We start from the raw sequence: 23,048 nt of genomic DNA, 5'->3' as shown, positions 1-23,048 counted from the left end.
AAAATGTTGGTGAATTTATTCTCCAACATATTTTATGATCTAACAGTAATCTGTAGAAATTCATAAATAAATAAATTATTTACATGTAATTATTATTATTTATGATTTTTGTTTAATAATTCGTTAACATAATTAACTGTATGATTATTTTATAAAATACAAAAATTAGAATGAAGGTTTATTCAGGGAAGAAATATTGAATGGTATATGACCTTTATTATTATAATTACTTAAAATAATGAATTATTTTTAATTGAATAATGAATGTTTTAAATATTTTAATTTCTATTTTATGTAGCATTGACTCATTTCTTAATCATATGATTAATTAAATACATAATTCAATTTTAATTAATATAATAAATTCATTTGAAATTATCGGTCAGATGAGTTGTTATAACATTGATTATAATATTGTTTTGGAATGGTGCAAGACCTTGGTTCATATCTGATTAACTACGTAATTACTTTTTATTGGAAGGTAAATTTAAATGAATGGAATATTCTGATATGAACAATTGTAAATTAGTTTATAACTAGCTAAGAGATAATAAACTGATGTAAAAAAAATTAAGGTAAATATTTTTATAATTTAAAAAAAAAGAAGTGTACAAATTTCGTTTTATAGGTGTCTTTTATTGCCTAATAATAGCTAATAAAAAATTCATTCATTAATTCAATAGCAAGAATTCATGTATGGATATTTTTATCAGAACTGTTGAGCGTGTTTAAATACAACAAAAAAAATTATACGATTATAAAATAATGGAGTTTTATTGTGTCGATATTATTGAAGTTTTTTACTCGCTTATAAAAGTAAAAGTTATTCCAAAACGGTTTGAATATCACAATATTCAATTTTATTTTTTATCTTTAAAGAAGTATAATCACCAAGAGAATGTTAAACCTCTGATAGAACTAAGTTTTTGACTCGTTTTCCAAAAGCATAAATAGTTTTGAAAATAAATTATTCGAATTATCTGATGTATTAAATATATTCTTATTAATCTCGAGAGTTGCCGGAAATGGTAAGAATACTTATAACTCTATCTACTTTCTGAACTCGATGAAGGAGATTCTATTACGTAGGATGAATAAGCGGATTATCGATAAGATAATTATAAACAGTAAAACATCAAAATTGTTTTATTGAAAAAAAAAACTTTTTATTGAAAAAAAAAAATTGTTTTATTGAAAACTGTTATCTGACATCTAATAATGTCAGATAATTATCTGATGTATGAATATTAATTGTATTTTAATATTCCATCATAATTTTAATCTCGAGAGTACCTTGGAGTATGGTTGAATGGAAGGCGTTCCGTCCGTCGGAAGCCACGATTTGGACAGAGAAGATAGTGACCGCGCTGAACTGGCTTCTCAGCAACGTGAAGGATCCGACAGCTTCCAAACGGCGCTTGCACTCAAGCGTCACGAACTCGATCCTGCTATATGAAGCACCTGCTTAGATAATGGATGTGGAACAGTGTGCCAGAATGATTCTAGAGCCGGTGGAGCGGAAGGTGTCTCTACGATTCTGTTCAGGGTACAGGATTATCTTCCCTGAGGCGGGACTCGTTATCACCGGTACGCCGCCGATAGACCAACAAGCGAAGTTCAGAGACGACTACTACGTGGGGAAGGATAGGCATCGTCCTACAACTTTCTTCTGGACAAGTGGCAGTTCTGGTGGGATGCAACGGACAAAGGCAAAGTGGGCTGGTTGGGGATTTGTGGAGATGGATTATTTGTTAACTTAGTTCTTTTCGTGCCTTGGCTGCTTCTAATTAAAACTCTATACTAGGGGGCGCAGTGAAGACGGTCCGTATAGTGAAGCCCTCAATGACGTCAAGCACTTCGTTTCTGTGTGCGGTAGATGGATGGATTCAAGGGTACGATTTGCAGCAATTACTGGTCCAATACACACATACAACGTTGTTATTATTATGCTCGCTAGGGCTGAGAAGTGGTATGCGGTTTCCGAGATGATGAGGGATCGTAATCGTGGAAAAGAAACTGAAAAATAGGATAGGTGAACAGCCTGCGGGAGTAGTGAGTGTCCGTTTGCGTCTGGACGTAGAGGTACGTCGTTGCCCGTGGGGCTCCACTTAGTTCCTTAACTTTCTTTTTTTCAATTCCTACTGGAGGTTGTTATATTTATGGTGGCACAAAGTTGTTGAGGAGAAGGTTTTAGTCGATGAAAGCCCGGCACTACCGTCTGTGAGGGCAGGCGGTGTTTGTTAGATATTTCCCCTCCACCGATGTTAAACAAAAAAAAAAATGCCGGGAAAGGTATGGATTCCTATAACTACTATCTTCTTTCGAAACTCTAAATATCTACCATTCTCTACGAACACTAAGTATATAAATTCTTCAATATTTACTTTCAGAACTCGATGAATGAGATTTTAGTATATAAAAGAATAAGTGCGAATAACACATAAGTTAATTACAAGCAGTAAAATATCGAAACGGTTTTGTTTATTTTTCTAATCTACATCTCAGATTTTTTTTAAAAGCATGACAGTGTAAATTTAAAAAAATGCAAACATTTTTAGTCTCGTTTTACACCAGTGGTTATTCCCCCGAAAATTTTGAAACCCAAAGACACAGCCTCTATGATAGGAAGAAACACCTTTTACACGCCAACATTATTGTCTTTTATCTATGGAAATGTTTTAAGAAATTATAATGTGATGAATCAACTGTAAATTAGGTAAATGGTAGATGATAAAATAACAACATCTCTATGTATTAAATAGATCTATATAACCTACCAGCGAAGATATCTACCATCATTGTAATCAACTGTTTTCAAATCTAAGTAAATAAATATGCAGGTATTGATTTTAACGTTATGGTTTGGTTTTGTTATATTTTTTTTAACGGTATGGTTTTTTTTAAACTCTGGGACCACCGTTTGGTATTAATTTAGAGGATGAGATGAATGACATTTTTTGTAGCGTGTGAAAATGCCATGCCTGACCGGGATTTAAACCCGGGACCTCCGGATGAAAGGCCGAGACGCTACCACTTGCGTCACGGAGGTCGGGTTTAACGGTATGGTTCTTCTTTTTTCCTTGTTAGCTTCCGGTAATTACCATTCAAATATAACTTCAGAGGATGAATGGGGATGATATGTAAGAATGTAAATTAAGTGTAGTCTTATACTGTCTCAGTTCAACCATTCCTGAGATGTGTGGTTAATTGAAACCCAATCACCAAAGAACACCGATATCCACGATCTAGTATTCAAATCCGTATAAAAATAACTGACTTTACTAGGACTTGAACGCTGGAACTCTCGACTTCAAATTTTTTTTTTTTTAACCTTCGAGTCCACAGTTAAGCATTACTTCAGAGGATGAGATGAAAGATTTGTAGCGTGTGTGAAAATGCCATGCCTGACCAGGATACGAACCCGGGACCTCTGGGTGAAAGGCCGAGAGGCTACCACTCGCGCCATAGAGGTATGGTTAGTTAGTTTTAACGACACTGTTAAAAAGTTATAAAATTTTCCTGGCATGGTTATTTATTCTTATGTAATGGAAAAATAGTTAGTTATACATTAAAAAAAAGTTACTTAAGATTTCTTTTTTTTTGGGAGGGGTAATTTATGATAAAGTTTTATTCTAAAATTATAATTACTTATTTAAATAAACCAGAAGAGGTTTAAAAAAATCAATAAATCGTTTTTTTTCTGCTCCCCTCCCCAAAGAATCGCCTTCTAAGAAATAATTTGATAAATTATTTATTATGTTTACTATGTTAAATGGAAGAAATTTTTAAAAAATTCTCCAAAAAATGTATAAACAAAAATTTACCCAATTTTTTTGGGTATAAGGGGATGAATTATGATGAAATTTTATTGTAATACTAGCAGACCAGGCAATGCTTCACTATTACTAGATTTGAGTATATATGTAGATTAGATGAACACAAATTCAATTTTGTTCATAAAACACAATTCAATTGTGATTGATAAAACATTAACAAAATGAACATTAAGGAACTTCACAAAATTTAACCTTTCCCTTTTACCCTTTCTCCCTTTACAATTTCTTCCTTTTTCCCTTACCCAATTTTTCTCTCCCCATTTTCCTTTTTCCTGTCTCATTTTTCCCATATTTCCTTTCCACCTTTTTCCCTTGTTTATAAACTTGTTTATATTACTTTAGAATTAATATTATTAAAAGTTTAAATTACCCTAAAAATGTTTTTAATAATAAAAAAGACTTATATATTTATACTTTGATCAGCTCCTAATACTGCTTTTTAAATATATTTTTTGGGGGGTTTGTTTTACTACTACGTCTAGGAAGACAAAAAAATCTTGTTTGAAATATGGAATAAATAAAAAGAGCTTTTACGATTTTTGGTGAAGGGGAAATTTTCAGGCAAAATTTTTAAAAGATGGAAAAGATAAGCATGCACGGCATGAACTCAACTTAATGTAAAGTGGTGTTTGCAAAATTTTGAGAAAATTGACCCATAAAAATCTATTTACCCTTCCCCTTAGATAATGAGATAATGACTAATTTTACCAAAAATTTTTCCCCATACATATGAGTCTGTACAAAATTTCATCAAAATCGGTTTAACCAATAAAACGTTATTAATCTTCAAACACGCCAACACACATACATACGTACGTTTAAACATTGCACCCCTTTTATTGGTTTTTTTTGAACAACTTTAAAACCGTTCCGTATTCCGTCAGTATACTGTAACGTTCAGCATAAAGTATCATTCAACTACAGAGATTGGTACAATGCCCGGTACATTAAGAATGGTACCATATCTGTACCAAAAATGGCGGCAGGATGAACTTCGGCTTTGAAAGGTTTGAAAGTTGTTGAGTGGTTTCCAAAATTTGACTCGCTCTGTTTATGTTAACTGAAAGATTATGCAAGATCTATTTATAAAAAAAAGCTGTTCATTAAAAAGTAAACAATCATAAAAATAAACTCGTAAGAATTTTTATATCTATTTTCTTCTTAGAATTATAAAAAACAGATAAATAACTTCACTGAATGTTGTTTTATTTTTTTTACTCTAATATGTTGCAAAACTGAATGATTATTATTATTTTACTTTAATTTTCAAACAGTTGTTATCCTTGAGTTACGCTCAATGTCTTATAATGAATTAATTAACTGAATGATGGAAAATTAATTCGGGTAGTATTTATTTATACTTGGAATATAATATAGTTCTCATTAATCCTGATATTTCTGCTTAACTGAAGGTTATTTAGAAAAATAAAATTCATCTCTTTAGTTAATAATATTTAAATAACTCTACTTTGTAATGTTATTAAATATATTATTGATTAAAAGCAGGGAAATTACTTTTATCTTCTTTTTTGGATTGATAAAATTAATTTTTTGTAGCGTATGAAAAATGCCAACTAACTGGGGATTGAAACCCGGGACCTTCCGATGAAAGGCCGAGACGCTACCACTCCGCCACAGAGATCGGAAATGTTGTATGTTAATAATACGATATTTTTTCTACTATACTCCACCCCTTACATCTTTCAGTATGGCTTATGAGGAAATCCACAACTTAGTTTAATATTTAGTGAAGTATTTCTGCTAAGTTTTTTATTATACCGCCATATCGATCACATTAAATCTTTTCTTAAAAAAATACTTCTTCATTCTTTTCATCCCCTAAATGATGAATTAAGTATATTTTCACGGATTACATTTTTATACGTGGTAAAAAACTGTTTATTTTCAATTTTTTAGCACTTTGTGAATTTATCGTATTAAGTGAGCTATGGAACAATTTAAATCATATATAAGATTACTATAAAGAAAAACCCTAAAATATAATACTAGAAATCTGTTGAGTTTATACCGACTGGGCCATATATAACCGGTCTCAGTCGTATGACACAGTATCATTTGACACAATACGTGTCAGAAGATGGTATGTTTGTCGCGCATGCGTATAAGTTGGTCATTGATTTACTCATAAACCTTTCAGCCTTCCCCTCCCGTTCAGTGTGTCTGCAGTGTTTGTACGTCATGATGTTTTTTCATTGTGGAGGAATATGTTCTCACAACTTCAATAAATTTGGTTCATGAAAGTTTTCAAGGAACGTACCGTAGAAGTAATATTCCTACAAAATCAACAATTCAAGATTTAGTGAAAAAGTGGCGAAAACCGGTTCTGTTACCAATGCGAAGAAAGTGAAACAACCAACTGTTCGAATTCCGGAAGTTGTCGCTGATATAACTAATCGTATTTGAAGAAGTCCTTACAAATCAACACGACGATACGCTCAAAAAACAGGAGTTTCTCGACCATCATGTCGGTGAATGTTTCACGATTTACAAATGAAATCTATCGTGTGAATGTTGTGCATTAATTAAAACAACATGATAAGGGTAAACGAGTAAATTACTGCCAGTGGTACTAACAGAATATTAGCGAAGGATTCCTTGATCCTTTTCTCTTCATTTCAACAGATGAAGTCTGGTTCCATTTATCAGTCTACACTAATTCTAAGAATACGTGGCACTGGGCTACACAAAACCCGTCAGAAACCACTCTATTATTTAAAAATTGTGCAGTTTCTGGAAGCGGGATCATCTGACCAATATTCTTTATTGGGGAGATTGTTAATTATAGGGGAGATTGTTATTTTTTATAAGGGAGATTTATAGAGGAGACTGTTAATACCGACGTCTATTTACGACGAAGAATTTATGCATAACTTTACTTTAGAAGAACTTTCTTATTTGTACTTCCAACAAGACGGTTCACACTTCTGATCGGTTTCTCACTCGAATCACCGAGATTTCACGAAAGTTACAGCAATCAGTAAGGACTTGTGACCACCCGATCTCCAGACATATCACCGTGCGATTTTTTGCTTTGGGCCTATCTCAAACGGAAAGTCTACCCACAGACGTTGGAAGAGTTGAAGGACAATATACGACAAGAGATTACCATCATTTCCCCCCTGCGGAAGAGGCTGCAGAGCGTCACGATAGAAGCATGACAGCTGGAATGGGACACCACGACTAAGGGAAGATCTCTGTACAAGTTTATATGGGATCTGGGGAGATGGTATGCCTCGAGTTCGTTTTTGAGGGCAACGGGTGCCCAGGTACTCACCAACCATGTTAATTTGAACCAATATCTGTTTCGGTTCCGCCTGGCAGTTGATGAGCTGTGCGTGTGCGGGAAGGTCCAGTCAAATGAACACCTAATTTTTGACTACCCTGCTTTTTGAGGGCCAGAAACCGTGCTACCCTGGAATTTAGAGGTCAAGGGGAAAATTGACCACTCACAAGCGGCGAGTCAATGTGGCGAGAGCCGCGTTGTCGGACCGTGGGGGAGTTCCTTGATGCGGTTGCTTTGTTCAATCGACATCAGTAGTGTACTTAAGGGAAAGACTCCTAACGCACTACTATGGAAAGCTAACCTAGAGATTTATGGCTGACCATCAGTCAATTAAGGTTCCAAGCGCTTTAATATGGTGGACAAGTACTTGCTGGCATTCAGCGACCTAGGCGTTGCAGCGAATTGCTGTCTAAACAAAGTAAATTTTAATATATGGCTGTCATATATATTTTTAGTAGTTGACAGGGTGTGCTTTCCCATTTTAGTAAATATATAACAAGTGAGCGGTTGGCACACATAAGCCGGTGATGTATGTCACAGCGCTTAGTCCGTTCACGCTGTTAGGTAAGCTCTAGGAGCTATGTTAGGATATTGGTCGCTAAACTGTTTCGAGGCTTAGTAGCCGTTTGTAGCACAGACACTCGGTCTTATGTCTTATGGCGAAAGAATGGAGTGATGGCGGGAGAAATGCCAAGCAAACCAAGAGATTATCAGGGTTCCAGTTGGAATACGCAGAAAAATTTTTCATTAGCCTTCAACTAATTCATTATATTTAGCCTGCTTCATTTTTTAAATAGAAATAGGGACCGGAAGACGTATATAGTAGAAAGATTTAAATCAGAAAATTTATTTAATCAATAATTCTTTAATAAATAATACTGAATGTAATTTTATTCTTTCTAACAAGAATTTACATGAATGTGGAAAATTAAAATAGAGATATAGATTTATGGATTAAATATAACGCTTGCAAACATCTTCCTTTCTGTAGAAAATTACAATACTTAAATACCCCTCTTTGTTGGCAGTTACTTCATGCCTTACCTTTCTGAATAAAAACTGGTGTTTAAACTTGGCTAATTAAATAAGAGTAAAACAATTATTAAAAAAAAATCGAAAATATAAAATAAACTTAAATGGTTTATATGTTAAATCCTTTACATTATATTTCAATAATAACGTTACAGAAAAACTCAAATAATAATTTTCTATAAGTGATACCTGTACTCGAAAATGTAGAACTCATTTCCACAACAAAATAATCAAATCTTTTTTTTATCCACTCGGTCTCTTTATCTCATTCCTGAATTCAAAAACTAGTTTTCGGTAATTTTATAAAAAAAACTCTGATGTGGATACCACATGACTTCCTTGTTCGCCTATTAAATTACATATGCATATTTTTTTTTTTAATGAAAAGTACATAAATGTTTATTTCACTAATAACTTCTGATTTTTTTCGTATTTTTTTTTTGTTGTTATTATTGAATTATTATTTATTGTGAAAATGTTTTTACAATCTGAGGTTTTAATTATTTTATTCCCACTGGAACTATAATAACATCGCTTAGAATTTCTCCAAACACTCAGAACGAGTTTTCAAGATACAAAACTTATCTATTAAATCGGTGTATGTTTTTCGGAAGTATGAATCATACAGACTGATATTTAAGAATTTTAAATTATAAGTTAGCCATGCGATTACATTTCTGAAATGGTAACTTTGATCAGGGTGGTTTTACAGCAATTACTACGCCATCAGACAAACATATTTAAGGTTAAAAGACATTTTTGAACAAGTAAAATGTTTAAAATTTAAAAAGAAACATTTAATGATCGTTGGCTTGGATCAAAACTAAGTCCAAAATCTTTAATTTTGAGATATTTCGTGTAAATATTTACACGAAAAATCTAAATCTTTAATTTTGAGATATTTCGTGTAAATATTTTGGGTGCATACCTTTTGAGTGCAGAACTATTCTAAGTCCAATATTCAACAACAAAGGTATTTTTCTAAAATAACAGACGTATTCTATAAAAAAAAAAAAAAAAAAAAATACTAATTTCCTTCGTGCATAAGTAGCCTAATTGAGCTCTCCTAAAAAAAAAATGACTTTTGGACTTAACATAACTCTGATCCAACCCGTTGGATTATTTATTTATTAAATAAATTAATTAATAATTATTTTATAGATATTTTATTTATTTAATATAATTACATATTTAATTTATTCGTCTATGTATTTATATTTTGAATTATAACCCAGGAATTTAACCAATTTTCTCTTTTTTCCATTTTAAAATTATGCATTTTTTTATGCTGTTCTGATCAAGTTTTATAAAATTTCCCTTGATCCATCCGGTCAAATATTAGAACGTTCATTAGTTTTAACAGAGGATTATTACATCTGCCATTCCTGATATGATTTATGTAACGAAATTCACAGTAAATTAAATAATGGCAATAATAAAAGTGAAAATGAGGGACATTACTGGTATAAGAAGACATTAGGACTGAAATAATAGAGCTTTTCTTCGGAGGAGGGAGACTATTTATCCCCAAAAAGAAAAAGAAAACCTATCAGACTCAACTTTTTATTAATAGACATTCAAAAGTACCTACCTAACTACCTATCATTTACATTTCTGAAGTTGAGGAGTGAAAAAAATGAGCACTAAAATTAAGGAAATTGAACAGGAAATTAAGCAGTAAAATTAAATTTAAAAAAATGTATGAATGAAAAATTCGAAGGATATCATATCATCAGAAGGTAACTGCGGGGTAGCTTATCTTAAAAAACAATCTGCTAGTATTATACAACATTGATTAAGAAAGAGAAAGAAATACAATACAGAATACACAATACAAAGCCGCTTGCGTAATATCTTTCTTTTTATGTAGTCACGAACTCCATGGTTATTTGGGACATTCCCTTGAAGGTGTACCCTCTAAAATCTCTTTCCCATTGACTGTTTTCACACTTACACCGACACGTTATTGGCGTAATGCGGGCACGATATCGGCAGTCGTAAAAATTAAGTTTTCACACTCACCGACATGTCGGTGTCGGGTTGTTACAGGTACCGACATGTCGGCGGGCTGTCAGTTTCCCATCATCGTCGTTACTGTATCGTTTAAATTCGTTTTTTTGTACTAGTTGCGTGTCTACTGCAAGTTACAATTTATAAAATAATATTTGTATTTTTTTGGATTTGTAAAAAAAAGGTTTGTTCTGTAATATATAGTTAATTTTTAATATGATGTAATAACTTTAATTGAACTTGTAGAAGGTAAGTCCTGCTTATGGGATAAGTTTGATGATGATAATAAAAATAAAATACTCAGAGACAAAAGTTGGCAAGAAATATTCTCGTATTTAGAAGACGAATACGAAAATTTCACACCTACAGAAAAGAAAAAAATTGGTGAGTAGGAGTAAGCAAAAATCATTGAAACCGGTAGACAGCAACTAAGTTAAAACTTGTAATGTTAAAATTCTATTGTCGATGTCGGTACTGAATCGTATCAGCGTCCGTGTCGAGTAGGTAAGTGTGAAAACAGCCATTACAACATAGGATGCCGGGGACCCACCTTACGGTATCATCACAGCACCTTATGTGTCTTGTTTCCATCCACGCCTCCATTCCTGACACCCACGCCTCGATCCCACGGGATTCTGTGGTCTCTTTATTTATTTTTTTTTAAATTTCGATCTTGGGGCCAAAAGCTGTCCGAAGGGAGACTCAGAAGGAGTCATTCACCACTAAACTTCTTCCACCAACTTTGCCCGGATGATCTTAACTAAAATTGCGGACACCGCTTGTCACGATCGTTTGGTCTGTAGCATATACCCAATGATTTTCTCTGGATTACCTCGCCGAATTCTCTCCTCCATGCTATAAGGAATTGATCGCACCATGTGTTCTGAGATACCCTCCTCCCCGCAGTAATCTCATTCCGCGGAGGGTCTCTTAGCGTCCGCGCGCACAAAAGTGCCTTGATTAGAACCCGTGACCGGTAAAAAACTGGCTCGATTCGTACCACAGTTTCCAGTGTTTTCGGCACAGCCAACTCTGTAGGTCCGGATCGGACTGTAGGTTTATCTTCCTTTCATTGACTTATTCCATCTCTCCTGTCACCTGCAGATAAGCGATGCCTCTGCATCCACCTTAACGGCTTATCTGCATATCGCCTCCCTTTTCAGAACGATGAAGATCCAGAAGCGCAAATTCAGTCACTACGTCGGCGGCATTGCCTGAGAGGGTCCTGTACCCACAGCATACTCGAAGAAAAACAGCCTGTCTACCCGGTTAAGAATTGCACGGGCTCGTTTTCGGTGTCCATCACCGCCCTTTCCGACCTCGCCGTCACCAGGAGTGCCAATTCGTCGGAAATAATGAATTAGGCAGTAGTTACATTGTTCTAACCTGATGTTCGTACTGTTTTATTACTCTTTCTTCAAAGTAATGTAACTTCAACTATAAAGTATATGAAACAATTGTGTATATAGTTTTAAGTATATAATAAGTATATTATCTTATCTAGTAAATATTATATGACTGATATATCAATTTAGAGAAGAACATAAAGAAATGACGTTAATAAAACAAATTAAATTGATCGGAAAATAAAATATTAACAAGGAAAGAACAACTATAAAATTAAATAATAGACAGTTTCATACTTTTGAAATAATTTCTTTGAAGGTATACGTAATGAACTTCATGGAATATTTTAATAATAATGTTTAATATTACTGAGTTTATCATACTCGTATAATAACTAGTAAATATAAAATAATCCAATTATTCTATTTACAGTAATAATGTATACATTCATTTTACAATTTAATATAATTTAAATTATTAGGCTTTTATTACATCAACGACCAAAGATTATCTATGCATATAATCGATATAATACCAACAATTAAACATGTTTGCCTTGTATGATTTGTTTTTATGTATTTCTTATATTCATATGATAACAGGTCTGCTTGCGTATTATTTATGTAATATAAAAGAACATGTTCTGACTGACTGAATGATAATCAAATCCCAGGAAAAAATAGTGAAAATAAATTGATAAAAATTTGTATACACGGTCTTCTTACGGTGTTAAGTGCAACTGAGAAAGGAGTTTTTGAAATTCCGTGTTTAAAGGGTTAAAATAGAGTAACAATTGAATTTACTATTTTAAATTATTTTTTTTTTAATTTCTGAGTACCGAATGAAGATATCAACTTAATTTTTGGTGGGTTTAATCTTCATTATTAAATTTATAAACCAATTTCTAGATTTTTCGAAATTCGAACTTGAAAGGAGGTGAAAAAAGGTAAAAATTTCGAACAATGATTGCAAACTGTTTCCATTTCCGGTATACTAAACGAAATATTCACTGAATTTGGGCTTGCAAATACTCTTCAGATAAATATCTAAAAATCATTTTCGGAGAAGTATCTAAAAAAAACCATTTTGTAATTATAATATTTTAAGGGGCATAAAAAAACATAAATTGTTTTTTTTTACATTTTTGCCGTTTTATACTGCCACTATTAAATCAATCTTTAGTAGACTGTTATGATCTCTGATTATGTATTTCGCGAGCGAAACCGCGACGGGAAACCTGAAAACCAATTAGTGGATCCTGAACTGATCAAACTGTTGACCTGAAAAAATTACAATACTCTGATATTTTTATTAATTGAACAATGTTTAATCATTATTTATCATGATTACTCTTATAATCATAAGTCTAATGAACACAAGGAGTCCAGGGGGCAGAGGCTCCTGACCAGACAGGAAGAGCGAACAAAGCGAGTTCAATCGGAGTATGCAACATACTCTGATTGAGTAAACAGTAAGCAAACAGTATTATAAGTAACCATATTGCGCGAGCGAAGCTGCAACGGCGATGCTGGTAATTATATAAAACTACATATATGAAGCGCTGAATGAATATTAATAAAAAAATTATCATAAATAATAATAATAAATTTCCATTCATACAATATTTAACAGCGAAGACAAAGGCTTGATCGGCTGACGTAGCTAATAGGAGTGATTTATTCAATACTGGTACAACACCGAATAAATTAATATTGCAAAAACTATTTCTATTTTAACTGATGAAATCATTAGATATTACATCATTATTAAAAAAAAGAACCCTTTAAGTTTTACCGTTATGCTTATCATTGTAAATATACATTTTATCTGATTCTGATAAGTTTATACAAAACAAATAATTCCTTATAAGTCTATCAAATTTTTCATTATTCATAGAAACTGATTTGTTATCATCAATATTTATAACAATAGGAGATGTGATAAAAAAATAAAAATCTTATCATTTTTTATCAAAATGGATTTACTGTACTCATTCCCCTACATTGACAATGCCCCCTCAAAGTAGTTCAATGGATGTCATACACTTATGTCAGCGTTTCTTCCAATTCTTTAAAAAAATATGAGAAAAGCAATTTTAATATAGATTTAAATTAACTTGACGATTGAAGAAAAAGTAGTAAGGTACCATGTCTGGAGAATTTGGAGGTTGAGATATGAATCTTTTGTTATTTTTGACAAAATAATTTCTAATTAATAGTGAAGTGTTAGCTAGAGCTTTAATTGGTTAAAAATTAAAGAACTGTTTGATTATAGTCGTTTTTATAATGAACGACGGTATTGTAATTGAAAAAAAAAGACTGTAAGAAAACCTTAACAATCGATCGAACTCGGCATTTTTTTTTCAGTCGTAGTTCTTCAGGAGCCTTCCATTGTTGACTGATCCATCCTTTCGATATCATAACCATGTTTCTTACCAGTTATGTGACATTTGAGTAACTCTATCATCAGCGATGTCATCAATTAAACATTTTCCTGCGATGTTTTTCTGAAGTTGCTTTTGTTGAAAGTGAACAAATTTTGCACCTACGTCTTTCATACAAATAAGTGTAAATAAAAATTGTTACATATGAGCAATAAGAGATTTTCACCTCTTAAGCACCTTCTCTAAAAGTAATTTGATGATTATAAATCATAATTTCCTTTATTTTATTGATACTTTCATCAGTTGTTGATGCAGTAGGACGTCCAACACACGTCATTTTCAATATTTTCTCGGCCTTCTTGAAACCGTTTTTACCACTCATAAACCCTTTTTTTCGAATAAAATTCTCGCCAAAAGCCTTCCTCTCACATCTTTATCAGCTCATTGATTGTATTCCACTTTTAATACAAATCTTTCGTTCCATTATTTTTAACTAAAATAAATTGGCACTCATTATAAAATACGGCCTAATTACTCGGCTGTCTTAATTGAACGAAGCGTTTAATATAGTTGATAATATTAATGTAAATTATAGAGAGTGATACCATTATCAGGGATAAAGACAAACTCAATCGAAAAAATATAGCCCTCAGAATTAAAAAATTCTTTATATAGTCTTCTCTTTGATAGAGTCATGACGACAATATCAACTGATACCTATTTGGTACCATTGAATATTAGCTATTCCTGTTGCAGTAAAAATAATTTTACGTTTTATAAGTTTATTTATTGGTTCTTATTTTAAAAAATACTTTCCTTTTGTATTGTGTTTGATAATATAAAGTTTCCATTGCTAGAAAATCTTTTCAATCGGAATCACTACAAGGCAAGGGGATAGTTATAAAAAAAAACAAATTTTTTTGTAGTTGTATTTCGTACATTGAGTCTGAATAATTAAAATACTCTGGTCTTAACATGGTTGTAAATTTCTTTTCTTGTTTTAAAAACATTTACATTATTTCTTTCTACCTTGAATTAGAATATTGGTTTGAATATTAAAATTTTTTTTGCCTTCAGTCATTTGACTGGTTTGATGCAGTTCTCCAAGATTCTATCTAGTGCCAGTCGTTTAATTTCGGTATACCCCCTACATCCTACATCCCTAAAAATTTGTTTTATATATTCGAAACGTTGTTCCTGGCCTTAGCGGCTAGAGGCAAAGACAAGAAGTTCTCCTGACCTACGCCCTTAACTACTACGTGAGCTGCTGCCCACTTTCAGGGATCATTCCTTTGTCTGGCTCTCAACGGATACCTCTCCGATACGGTTGCACCTTCGGTCCAGCTCTATAGCTGGAGAGCTTAGTTAATGCTCAAAAAAAAATCAATCAATCCCCTTTACCATCGGCAAGGTCTCATGATTCATATGAGAAAATTATGTTGTGAGTGAAACTTAATTATAAAGAAAGGTACATCATTTTATTAAAATGAGTTTTTTTAGTACAGGATACTACTTCATTCCTCACTAGGCCTGGCACTGATTACTAGTTTTTAATGGAAAAGAAAAAAGTGATAATTCTTCTGCACCCGTTAAACAGTTTTGGTTAAATAACAAACAAATACTCTTTTGCCAACTGTTTTACTTGTTTACTAGTATGTTGTAAACTAAATGTTTAAAACTTTTGTCTTGTATAAATTTTTAGTGTGATGTCTGATATATAGATCCGGAAAATTCCTGTCAACGCTAACATAACTTTTTATTATAATTTACTGTAACAACGATACGAAACAGTCCGTCTGCCGGTTGATAATGTATGCGTATAAATTTAATGGAACATCTTTAAAACAGAAAAATCAATAAAGAAGAGAAAATAGAGTCGGTAATATTTGTTAATAATATAATTCATTAAACGAAAAGTACAGTGCATTCGGGAAGTTGCTGTACAGTATGCTTTAGAATTATGTGGTGCATTCTGTTCTTTCGGCGTTAGGTTGATTGTCCTGTGGGTTCGTTGTGTGCTGCTCCTTAATAAACCAACATGTCAGTTTTTGAGCAGTGACTGAACGAGCTTCGTTTTCTTTCGTGTTGTTTCGTTTATCGGAATCAATAGTTGCGAGAAACGTAATGGTTCTTTCGGTAGAGGAACGCGGATTTCTTGTTGAACACATCTTTCATGAAGGTGACAAGTACACCGATTTAGTGAAGCAGAGTTTTCTGAAAAGTTTCCAAATTCTCCTATTCCTCACCGCAATGCTGTTCGAACTCTTATCGAAAGATTTCGGGCAACAGGTTCTGTTGAAGACATTGATCGAAATGGAAGACTATCTAAACTAAATGAACAGAAGCTGCTTGATATTTCGGATGCTATAGCTGAAAGTCCATCAAAGTCAATGGGTAAGTTAGCACATCAGCAAGATATAGTACTTGTTACCACACATAAAGCTGTAAAAAAAGAACTGAAACTTTTCCCCTACAAAGTAATGTGTTCAAGAAGTAAAACCTATAGATCATGTCAAAAGACGATATTTCTTTGGTCAACATATCATTTCAAGGGGTTTGTGGCCTGCACGAAAGGCCGATCTAACTTCTCCAGATTACTTTCTCTGGGGGGCAGCGAAACAAGCAGTGCGTCTCAATAAATCGCAATAGTGGAATACGTACGAGACATTCCAGTACATTAGCTGGTTAAAGTGTTTGAAACTAAATTGAACGGTGTGGAGTGTTGTATTGGTGTTGAAAACAATTATTTTAATATCCGTTTCTATAAAATAATTAATTAAAAATACAAATTAATAATTAAGAAAGTTTTGTCATTACGTTTCCATAATTCCAGTTCCGAGAAAATTTTCGAACGCGCTGTATAAAGTAGTGAAAACTTAATTAAAAGAAATAAAAACATCAGTAAATTTACTATTGTTAGAGATAGGAAACTACTGAATTACACAAAGGAACTCGAGTACTCTTTTTATTTAAGCAGCAAAATTATAAAAATTAGGTGAAATAAGAGTGATATCTAAATCATATTAAACAGGCAATGCGAACTAACACGAATAAAACAAATTTAGATATAAAAATATGATTTGAAAATATTTTTACTGAGAGTAGAACAAATTATCAGTAAGAAATTAAAACGAGACAAAATAGTAATCTTTCAAATGTGTTACAATAGATTGAAGTTAGTAAAGTTTAAGATAATTCACAGAAGAGATTTATTAGGTACATAATATAATAAAATTAACAACTATATTAAGGTAAAAAAGATAAGTTAATTCAGTATTATAATTTATAAAAGAAATTGAAAAATTCTAGAAGAGAACCTAGGTAGAAATGACATAAAAACACATAACTGAATGTGTAAAATATAGAATAAATTTTGAGATGAAAAAATGAGTACGAATCAAAAAAAAAAGATTTGTATCAAATCAACCAAATCACTCATGTCAATAATTATACGACAGTTACGGTCTCCATGACGGATCCTAATGCAAATAAAAGAAAATAAATAATTTCACTGACAAACCAAATAAAATTATAAGTAAACAGGTCACAGCTTCAATTGAATAAATACGTAAAAGTACTCAGAAATATAGAGAGATAAGTTATAGAAATATACGGTTAGCACTGCTAACCGCATCAACGAATCAAGTTACAAAGCCTACAACTACATTAAACATAACCTACATATTCTACCCAGAAAAGGATAAAAAATTAAAACATACTGCAGTAAATACACAAATTGGTGTTATTTAATTGACAAATACAATTCAAATTTAATACTTTTCAGAACATGTCTAAAATACTTAAAAACAGAAAACAAACAACTGAGACTTTTATTCTAAAGAAGGTGCCAGTAACAAGATTAAAAGTGTAACTAAAAACGTTATAAAAAACTTCTGATGAAGTTTAAATTGTTTTCAACTTGTTAAAATAATCATTTTATGTAAAACAAAACTTTGCAATATAATAATATTTGAAAGTAGAAAGAATTCCTGACAGTTTTGTTTGTAGAATTATAACAGTTTTCAAATTTATTAAAGGCAGTAATATGTTTACTGTAAATAGATAAAATATATTTTTATAACTTAAATTTTTTCTCAGTTTTGTATTTTGATGATTTTATTTTTAATTATTAATAAGATATATAGAGAATGTAGTTACCAGGACATGAACAACATCTTTACTTTGATGACGTCAATAATACTGGATTACTAACATACAAGATGCAGCAAAACAAGTTTCAAAGAGCACTTAACAAGAACGGCTTGAAATTATTAACATTGCTGTTCCAGAGAAGTTCATTGTTATCTTTTCTCATTTGAATACATTTCTTTTGCTATGTAATATTACTTATTAAACTCAAGTCACGAATTTTTATTATGTTTTCTTTTACATTGTGTTTTTATTTTATATTATTATTATATGTGTAATAAAATTAATTAATAAATAATCTATTTTAATTGGTATCATTCTTTATCAGGTGCCACAAGTAAAGGAGAAAAATGATTCAAAAATAAGGAGTTTTTTTTAAAAAAATGACATCCCATAAATATCTAATTGCACCATCGCTGGGTTACTTAAGATAACGGGTAATTAGAATTGATCAGTAATATTAGACGTATCTATTAAAATCAGTTTATATACTGTTCAGTGCTATTTATATTTATCTGTTAATTTCAAAATCAAAATAATATCTAAAATAGAATTACAATAGCAGAATTAAAATTTATATTTTAAATAAAATATTTAGATTATTAAAATAAATCTAATTAAATTTAAATTATTCTTCAGATATGAAAATTAATCTTTGTAAAACGAATTATTTACTGACTGGAGTGGTCTAATAAAATCTGCTTATAGTGATAACGAGGATAGAGTAATGCTTGGAAGACGTATACTAAAAGTAGTATCGAGCAAAGAAGGAAATAGACACAGGGAATGTAATCAGAATTGTTAAAAATAGTGTTCAGAACGAGTCTTTTAACAATCTAGTAATTAAATTTGATGTTCAAGTCAAGGGAATTAAATCTGATAAATATTGTAAAATGTAAAGATGATTACGGCTGAGTATTGTCTCATATGACACTGGGAAATAGAATTTAAAAAATTGCTGAATTAAAAAATACATAAATAGAAAAAAAAGAATAGGATAATAGCTGTACTAATGAATTTAAGAAAGTTTGAGGTGCATAAAGAATAAACCACTTAAAAAAAAATAGTATATTTAGAAAAGATGCGATCATCAAACAGATTGCCTTGGTAAATTTTAGACAAAAAGGATGTAATTGTGCGGAAATTTAGTTACGATGGAGCGAGTTAAATACTCCAGCTAAGCCTGGAAGTATAGAAAAAGAAACAAGCGCGATCTTTCCAAAAGTAGTAGTGAGTGAAGATATGGAGGCAATGGAGAATAGAGGATTGCAAGGAGACTGATGTGATGAGTAAATAGCTGGACTGATTTGAGTGTCATTTTTTGCCTTTCTTACCAATGTCATAAAACATCCGTACTTGTAGCATTCGTAGTAAAAAGTAAAATGAAGCGAAACTTTAGTATCGAGTGCTAAAATAATTTCGAAAATGGAGGTCGCATCAGCTAAGAATGTTAGAGTGATAGTGCTAGGAAAGGAAGAAAATGAGACTAGAATTATGATAAACCCAGCGAAGATATAAAATATTATGATAAGTTTAGTATAATCTTAATATAATAATACTCGATATAAGTATAATCTCGATGTAATCGATATACGAGAAATCAGAAATTACTGTAAAAGAAATTCACAAAAAATGTATGAAAGTCGAAATTTTTATTATATAAATATATTTTTACGTTATCATTTATGGATCACAGAAGAAACTAAAAAATTAATTTAAATTATAACTGTGTATATATACGGATATATATATATGTTGACACTGTTAAATAATTACATTAAAGGGTACTTACGTATTAACGCCACCGCAGCTACAGCTTTATTTAAAAACAAAGTAATCAATCAGATTTCGGTGGAAAATGGGCCGATATAGAGTTTAACATAAATTCAAAACAGTCTCTTTATTAATTTTAATAAATGTTTATGGTTATTTTATAAATATAATTTAGCCAAACTTAACCTACGTTCGCTTCGCTCGCTAACCTTGACTAATTAACAGGAGTGTTTTGATTATTTAAATAATAAATAATTGCAATAATTACTGAATTTATTAAATAAATACTCAAAAAATTACGGTGTTAATTAGTCAAGGTTAGCGAGCGTAGGTTAAGTTTGGTTAAATTATATTTATAAAATAAATAAATATAAATAACCATTTATTAAAATTATTAAAGAGACTGTTCATTTTCCACCGAAATCCGATTGACTACTTTGTTTTTAAATAAAGCGGTAGCTGCGGTGGCATTAATACGTAAGTACCCATTAAAGATATGATAAGGAATGTATTAGAAGAAAGAGAAAAAGAAATGAGTGTAGGACGAAAAATAAATTATATAAAATTTACTGATGATGTGGTAGTTTTAGCGATGCCACCAAAACATTTCAAAGATTGTTAGCAGGGAGCAAAAGAAGAACTGGATTGAGGTTTTTAATATGTAGATAAAATGGAGGAATAAAGTTGAGAAATAAGGAAGTAATGAACAGGATTAAACAAAAAACAGAACTTCCATGGGCAATACACTAAAGAAAAGAAAACTTGTTAAGAAATATGTTTAGTGGAAGCGAATCAATAGAAGGGAAAAAGATGCAAAGAAGAATTAGAAGAATGATGAATTTAATGGAAGATGTAAAGACTGGAAACAACACAGGAAAGCAGCAGAAGGCTTAGGGCAGAAATGGATGGAAGCAAGAGTGGCGAAAGGGATTTGCCAACAGGCAGGAAACCAGATGATAATTAATTACTTGTGTTGTTATAAAATAATATTTCGGTCACCCCGTTAAACCCCACAAACAGTTAATATCCCAAGCCTAAATTAAGAGATAGGTATATGATTTCGTTACAAATTTCAAACTGTATAAGAGTTGTCATTAAAAACAAAATTCTGGAAATTAAAATATTTTCAAATATTATCCTTTGACTTGTCAAAGTCTTTTTTTTAAATGAGTTAAAACTCTTTGCATAACGCTTCTAATTGTGATCAGAATACTATTTTAAATTTATGTAAACTTTTCACAAATTTAAAAAGACTTCTATAAAACTCTGAACATTTAACATTTGCTAATCCACAAAAATTATAATCATTTATGTAAAGAGTTTATCTTATTTTAAAAAAAGACTGTGACAAGCCAAAGGATAATATTTGAAAATATTTGTCTGATTTCCATGTGAAAAACTAACTAAAGATGATTAGCGAATTCGCAAGTATATGATATTGAATTTCTTTATAAATAAAATTAATCCGAAGCAAACTGAAGTCTTAATTTGCAGTTATTTATATAGCGACATCAAGGAAGAATTATTGAACTGGTATACCGAAAAGCGATCGGAATATGTTTTTTATTACTAGGTTAGAATGTATTTTATCAAAAGATATTAATAAAAAAAAAAATTGAAAAATAATTATTAAAAATATTTCTTTAAATTTTTTATGATGTGCCTAACCCCTTCAGGCAAAACAATTTTATAAATTTACAAACAAAATAATCAAGGGATCAAAGATAAAAAAAGTAAAAACACAAATAACGCTTTTAGGAAGTACTTCTTATAAATTTCTAACAGTAGTTGTTTACCTTCCTTTTACTAAATATTGGTTTTTTTTTGTTTTTTTTTTTTTTTTTTATTTATTCAGAATGAGATTATACGTAGAAAAATTATGCATAAGAAATATAAAGAAAAATAATTTTTAAAGTTATCGATGTTCTAAAAATTTTGATAGCTGTATCTTAAAAGAAGTGTTTTTTATTTTAATTTCTGATTAAAATTTTACAATTAAATAAATACATTGCTAGGGTTGAATAATTATATAAAACTAGCATTTCCGATGCGGCTTCGCTCACGCTATATGCTTAATTGAGTTTCCCATCGCGGCAGGGGATATTTAGCAAGCCAGGGCTCGCTACGCTCATCCTTCCCGCCCAGTCAGAGGGCTTTCCCGCCTGGACCTCTGTGTTCATTGATTTCATGCTTGTGAGAGTAATAACGATAAAAAAATTAAAGCCTGTTCAATTTATATAAAAATATCAGCATTTTAAATTCTTCAGAGCTACAGTTTGATTAGTACAAGACCCAAATCTTTAAGTAATCTAAAGAATGCATGTTTCAAAATAGTCTTTCTCCTACTTAAAAATATTAGTTATCCATCCTTAGTTAAGGTCGTTTACCCGTCCTTCATAGGATAAAATTTTACATTTTCCCCGGTTTTTAGTCTTATTCGGTAAGCACCAGTGACCCATAATGGTGACCATACTTCTTTTCTAATTTTTAATTTTTTTATTTTTTTTAGTCAAGTAAGACAGGTGCAGCCAGTTACATCGCACATAAAGTAACAGTGGTCGTAGCTGTGTTGGTTGAGCCGCAGCGCCGTTCACAATCTCACACCTTAAAAAATCGAAATTCAACAAAGCTCGAAAATGGTTTTTTAGATATTTATCTGAAGAGTAATTTGCAAGCCAAAATTTAGCAAATATCTCATTTAGTATAGTGGGAAATAGGGAAAATTTGTAATTTTTATTCAAAATTCGTTTTCAAGGTAGAATTTCGAAAAATCTAGAAGTTTGTTTTTAGATTTTCACATAAAGACTACTTACACCAATAATCAAATTGATATCTTCATTTGTTACCGAGAAAAAAATAGTAAATTCAATTTTTACTTCATCTTCACTCTTTAAACTCGGAATTTCAAAAATTCCTTCCTTAATGTGCACTTACACTGTAAAATGAACATGTATACGAATTTTGATGAATTTATATTCGCTAGTCGTTAATTATGAATCACTCACGAAATGTTTAATATATACAGATAATAATTTTTATTTTCAATACGGAGAAATCCAAAATTTTCTGCCGATTTTTTCTGTTTTTTTACGCACTAAAATCAGCGCTACAAGAAAGTTTCAAGGAATTCAAAATAAAAAGAGTTTAATTTAAAACATCTTTTGTAAAATTTATTTTAAAATCTTATTTCTTATCCCCCTCTTTAAAATTTATT

At 31.3% G+C, this 23,048-nt stretch overlaps 1 long non-coding RNA gene across 1 annotated transcript in view; it reads right to left on the bottom strand.

The window, feature by feature from the left end:
- The window catches only part of LOC142320869 (uncharacterized), a 436,047-nt gene that overhangs the window by 391,444 nt on the left and 21,555 nt on the right, over positions 1 to 23,048 (bottom strand). The gene's annotated exons all lie outside the window — the stretch shown is intronic.

This window comes from Lycorma delicatula, chromosome 3 (genome assembly GCF_047948215.1).
Source record: "Lycorma delicatula isolate Av1 chromosome 3, ASM4794821v1, whole genome shotgun sequence".
Lineage (NCBI taxonomy): Eukaryota > Metazoa > Arthropoda > Insecta > Hemiptera > Fulgoridae > Lycorma > Lycorma delicatula.
Note: the sequence above shows the minus strand (reverse complement) of the source record. Positions and strands in the feature narration are given on the sequence as shown.